A 6656-nucleotide genomic window follows, 5' to 3' on the forward strand; every position below is an offset into this window, starting at 1 on the left:
GAAGAGAACGGAGACCAATTCATATAAAGTCCTACACAAAACAGGGATGGCAATGGAGGAAATCAGTGGGGAAAGGATCAATTATTCACTGAATGCTGCTGAGGCAACTGGTTACCCATAAGGAAAACAAAATGAAATCGTATCCTTATCTCACACCATGCACAACTTTCTTGTTTTATGCCTCCTGATGCTTCCGAGGGGCTTTCTCCTGTCACAATACTGGGGCAACAGAACAGGGGCTTTCTCTAGTGATTCACGGTGGAAAAGCCCTAAAGAGAGAAACTTCTAAAAGCTACCAGTGGGTAGCAAGCTGATTCAGCTCTTCAGCCATTCAGCAGTAGGTTGTCACATAAAAAGCATATACAAATTTAATTCCCTGCTGATTCTAACTAACATTTTGGAATCCTAGTCACTTCTAAGTACATTTCCTTTCCTTTAAGAAAAGGTTAAGTGCTAATGTGGTTGCTGGTTTGCCAAGAGAAATCTGGCAACTCTTACAAGTACAGAGGTAGAGTGTAATTAAATTCTTAATGTAGAGCCAGACAATTCATTGCTTTGAAAATAATACTTAACTACAAAGCCATCCTACGTTCTTTTACTAATAAGTATTGACTGGAGTTGGAGGAGGAATTTTTTTTCTGACCTGGTTGATGAATTCAAGTGACAGAGCCCTGGGTCTTTATTAGTACATTTCTGTGTGATCTCAGGCAGCGATCTGAACTCTGTGCTGTCATTTCCTCCTGTGTGTCATGAAGTTACAGCGCCCTGTCTCCTGGAGCGCGAGGATTAGACGAGTTAATAATGTTTGGTCCATGCACATCCTTGACAACATTAGCATCTACTGTCAGTAGCTCTACTGTAAAAACAGCAGATTCCACACATACACACGCAGACACACCGAGGATCATCTCTAATCTCATTTCCCTGCAGACAGGGTGGGTGTGGATGGATCAGGGACTCGGTTTTAACAATTCCCCAGGAATCCCATTCATTGTCTAAGAGCCCTTGGGGGAGGGTACAGTTATAGCCACAGTTTACAGATTGGAGAGATTAAGTATTCTGCTCCTGGTCACTATTTTGTTAAGTAATAGTCAGTTACAGCCAGGGCTCTCTGAACTCAGAGATCATATTTTGTTTCCTAGGATCTTATGGCTTGTCCTTGACTCACTTTCTACTGGGAAAAACAAAAATAGAACAAGCCACAGCAAAATGAAACACGCACTGCTTCTTGACTAAAGACATCCTTCAAGGAGTCGGTGAGAATGTTCTAAAGGACTTGTGGGTGCACCTGTCTTCTCCTCATGTACGTACTCTGGAATCACCATAGCTGTTCACTTTATTGTCCACGTCATGGAAATCCTGCCTTACTCTGTGAGTGTGTCTAGATTTGTAACTGCTCTTTTGGGGGGTGTAATGAATTGGACTGAGATTCTCAGGCAGAGCAGGACACTGGATGGTGCTCTGAGCATCCTGACACCACAGCTCCTCCCCTAAACTCAACGGGCCCTGAGATCCTCAGAATCTCCCTGTGGAAGCCTCTTATATGTCCAGGAGCATTTCTGAGGTGGGAGGAAGGCATACATCGTTTTGGTCCAGTCCTTTTCCACTACAGCGTGGCTACAATGTGGTATTGGGGGAGGAACCCTGGACCAGAGGTTCTACCTCACATCCCATCGTTAGAGCCTCCACTTCCCGGTCTGTTATAACCAGCTGTGTCATTTCTCCTTGACCATGTCACGTTGCCTAAGTTTACCCATCTTTAGAAGAAAGTGTTCAAATTAAGTCACTTCAGATTTCCAATGCAATGTACAAATTCAATGATTAATAACCCAATGAAGTAATAATAGCAAAGGCTTTCTGGTACTGGTCTAAGTGCCTGTTAACTTATTTAACTCTCACAAGACACGTGCAGTTATCGCTGTTCTATAGATGGAGAAACTGAGGCAGAAAGGGTTAAGGAGGGTCCCTAGAGTGAAAACAGCTAATAAGAAACAGACGTGGGATTTGAACCCAAGCAGCCTGGCTACTGGAGCTCTGCTCTTACCTTCTACATTAGTTGCTGCTATTATAGAAACAGGTTACATTTACTTTCGGTTAAAACAGGAAAATTTCCTTCCTTGTCCACGTTTCCTCTCCTTGCTCCTAGGCTGTGCGTGCAATTAAAGGGTCAGAGGCCAACCTGCCCCCAAATTTTTCATGCCGGGAAGACTTTTATACACTGACTTGCCAACCACTGATAGAACCTCTGTGACTAAAGTCCATGACACTTGGTTGGATAAAATATATACCACGACAGCAGGCTGCATCTGCAGGTGCGAAATGGAAAAGTTAGGCAAAGATGGATACAATTCCACATTAGAACTCTCATGTGTCAGTTGTTTTTATAGAACTAGAGTACATCATACACTTCTCAAGTATACAAAAGGGAAACTTCAAGGCAGCAATTCTCAAAGTTTTTCCCATTATGAATTCTCTTTACTGTTTTGGAATTCTTTCCCTCATAGACTTCAGTGTTTGAAGGCTTCCTGTCAATCTAGCAGGCCATGATTAAGTAATACAGGATTTCCCACTTTATTTATTCAAAGTCATATATAATTGTCAATTAGAAATTCTGAGTAAAAAGAGATAACTAGAAATACTACATACACCAAGCTGGTATAATTCAGCCAAAAAGCTAGAAATTCAACATTTCTGTTAGCCATGAAAACTAGTCTGGGTAAGTGCATGGTCTCTGTAATGGTCTCTTAGGCTAATTTTGTATGTTTGCTTTCTTTTGTTTTCTTTGAATCATAGCAAGTACCTACCACTTAGTGAGCATCAGGAATTCTGCTGGGCAGTTTGCTTGCTTCACGTTCGATGCTCTCACTAAAACACAGATCAGGTATGACACTCATTTCACTGATGAGAACACCAGGCCCCAGAGAAACTAAGAAATATACCTCAAGTTAATACAGAGCAGCGCCATAGTTCGCATGGGCCAGGTCTGCATGACTTAAGCCCTACTGCTTTATCCATTATAACAGCTGCTGTCTTCTTGGGAACCCATGGAATGTTAATTATAACTCAAAATAAATGGAAGGAAGAGAGGGAGGGAAGGAGGGAGGGGGGGTGAGAGAGGGAGGGAGGGAGGAAAGGAAGAATCACTGAGGCCCAGACTTCATAACAGCCCAGGCATCAGACTTTAAAAAGCCCCCTTCAGTAATTCTAATGTGCAGCCGGGTTGAGGCAGCAAGTGACTGAAACAGTCCCAGTACTGCCAGCTCAGATCTCAGGCAGCAAGGAGTCGTCGCAGAGCCCATTACACAAGTGTACAACGTGCTTCACCTGGAAAGTGATCTTACCGTCCACGCATCAATTTCCTAAGGAAACAAAATGTATGTACTGAGATTTATGTGCCCAGATGTCCATCGAATGTAGCACCACTTACAGCAGCCCAAAGTAACCCAAATGCCCAATTAGAAACTACAGAAATAAACTAAAGGACATCATATGACAGACTACTATGCATCTTCCAAAAAAATGTACATTATTTAAAGAAATGGAGAATTAGTCAGGAAGTGTGGTTGAAAAACTAATATGCCTAGCAAACTCCAGTAAAATTGTTAGATTATACCACCACATGGTTCCAAATCAATCAAAAACACTCTAGAAATTGCATTAAGAAACCTTGCTTCAACCACTGTATCTACGTCCCTACCTCTTACAGGTCACACTTCTCTTTCCTCTGCACACTTCCAGTTTTTATTTAGCAAATTCAAATGAACATACAAAATAAATAAATAAATGAAACATATATGTATATGCGTGTATACATATTCTAATTTCCGGCTTCATACACAAAGGTAGTGAACAATATACATTCTTCTGCACCTCTCTTCTCACTTATACCACCTAGAGCTCTTTTCATGTCAGTCTCTGGGGACACATGGAGAGCTGTGTGATATTTCACTGGTGAATTACAATACTTTACAAAAACCAGTGCCCCCGTGATATGTCATTGGCTTATTTCCACTCTTTTGCTATTACAAAAGATGCTGAAATTATAATAGTGTTTTATGTCATTGTGACCGTGCATATTGGTCATTCTGACAGCTATGGCCAACTTGCCTATTATGGACACAGCACCATCCTGCATCTGTACCACAATGTAGGTGAATGGGGGGAGAGTGCAGTCAAAGGTCAGGATTCTGCTGATCTGACAGGTGAGAAACAGTATCTCATCTATCTCATTGTGGTTTTGTTTTTCTCTTTCTGTGAGTGAGGATAAGCATCTCTTTATATGAAGTCTATTCGTATTTCCTTTCCTGCGCAATATTTGTTCAGTCCTTTGATCACTTTTTTCTATTGAGTGGTAATAGTAACCAGTATGGTGCTCATTTATATGTGTATCTGTGTATTTCTACAGGCACACACAAAACAAAATGTTCACTGCATGGTAGGTGGGTGAAAAAATAAGTGATTGTGTATTTTTCTATTTTCTCTGATCCTTTTAAAGTAAAAATCCTTTTTATGCATTAGAATTAAAACATTGTCTCCTTTAAAATTGGGAAGCTGTTTTTTTGTTTGTTTCTGTGTTTACAATTCACTTCAGCTTCCGTGAAACTAGTTCTTTTGAAAACCAAATAGAGGTTCCCATTTGGAAACAAAACAAGAGCAACCAGATACAAGAAAGATGAAATCTAATTTAGATAGTCTCCTTGGTTGAGACTATCTAAATTAGATATTTGAGCAGATCTCTTTAGCCCAAGTACCTGGCCCTCCTCTTGGAGTTTGGAAACTATTTCTACGTTGGGAAAGCATAGAAAGGCAAGATGGAAAAATGGCAAATCTCTGAAAGTTTTGTGCAGCTGATTTCACCGCCAGGGCCCTGCTGGGCAGTGCCTCCTGTGGTTTCCAACTTCTCAGCAACTTCCTTTCCCAACTCGCCCTGGGCTGCCCTGGGAGGTGCAGAGACGGGAAGGCGGTGGTGGTGAGGGTGACAGCGTGAGTGGCAGGAGGGCGCTGGTGTGGCTCGTTCTCAGGCTTCTTTTGTTCATGTGCTCTGTCGAATGTGGTTGATTCGTGGAAAATGCTCAAAGTCAAACCGGCCCCTGCTGGTTGGGACTGTGCAAGGGGTAGATGGGGTGTCACAAGGAAATAAGAACAGTTAAACCACAACCAACTTTGCTCACTTTCAAAGAGTCACAGCTAATGGAAAGAAAACATCCCTCTACACGGGCACGTAATTGCTATCAAACATACTGTGGCTTAGGGTTCCCCATTATTCCTGTATGCAGTTCCTCCAATTAGCTCCTATGTGAGCTGGGAAACTTACGCCCAGAATATTCAGATGCTGCTTCTCTGTCCATGCTCAGGACTCTGTTCTGGAGGAAAGAGCAGACAGGACTCCTTGCAGCACTAAGATAATCCCTGACATTCCACCAACCACCCATGCTCTTCCACGATCTGTGATTTACCGAGGCTGGTACTTCTTGGTTTCATTTTCTCAGTGTACACAGGGTGACACAAGACTCGATCCCCTAAACCCAGCCGCATGGACAGATGTGATGTGCTTTTTCCCTCACAAGAACAGAGATATGGAGGCCCTGATCTCGCCCATGCAATTGAGTGTCATACACTGAGTCACATAAGTTCCCCAAATGGGACAAAATGACTTCAGAGTCATCCTGAGCAAGGCTCAATAGAAGCACTAACATCAGATAAGAGTGTGATGGGTGAATGAGCCAAGGGCGGCTCAGCAACGTGAGCATGGAGAGCAGGTGTCCTACCTCCACCCCACCCAGCAGGGGTCCAAGCCCTGGACTCCATCCGTCCAGTCCCAGAGGGAAGCACGGCTCTGTGGCTGAGCTCAATGCTTTAGCTCTCCCAGTCTGACCTTACAGCACATTCAAGTCACATCCTTCATTCTTCCTGGTCTCTGCTCTGAGAGCCAACATCTGGGGGGCCCTTGCTCACCTAGGACGACTGGCCATATCCTACTGGTCCAACCCAGTGTGTTGGGGAGAGCTCCTTCTCAGCTTAAAGGCACACAGGTCACATCAGTGGTCATGGTGTAGATGGGGGTCCACTCCCGAGACAGGATGTTCTCGTTGTGATGACACCACTGAATTCTTGAGGCTTTAGTCCAAAGCCAGACCCTGGAGCTCTCCCTCCCCCTTTCTCCATGGAAGAAGCTCCCCCTGGTTAGGCCCCAGCCTCCCAGGGAGCTTCCAGCTGCACTTCAGTCCTGTGGCCCATTCTTAGACCAAGCATGGATGGAGTTGATTTGATCTGCATAAATGGTCAGTTTCCATCCAAACCAGCACCATTTCCATCATACACAGTTGAGTATTTCTTGAATGACACATGAATAATGAAAGAAAACTGATAGACATGCTGCCTTCCCATGAAGCATTGCGTTGAATATTCCTGTTTAACAAAAATAGCTCACAATATAATTGAGCTCATTTTAATTCAAACTAGCTAAACACAAGGGAAAATGATTTCATAGAGTGGGTTCAAAGACGAGTAATCAGACTATTTTAGATCATACTTCTGAGAGAACGATTCTATTTCTGGTGACTTTTTATATGTATTCACAATCCCTCATGTTCCCCTTTTGTAATTCCAACACTTTAGGCCAAATACATAATGCAAAACAGGAAAAATAAAACCGA

This window comes from Pseudorca crassidens, chromosome 8 (genome assembly GCF_039906515.1).
Source record: "Pseudorca crassidens isolate mPseCra1 chromosome 8, mPseCra1.hap1, whole genome shotgun sequence".
In the NCBI taxonomy this organism is placed as follows: Eukaryota; Metazoa; Chordata; class Mammalia; order Artiodactyla; family Delphinidae; genus Pseudorca; species Pseudorca crassidens.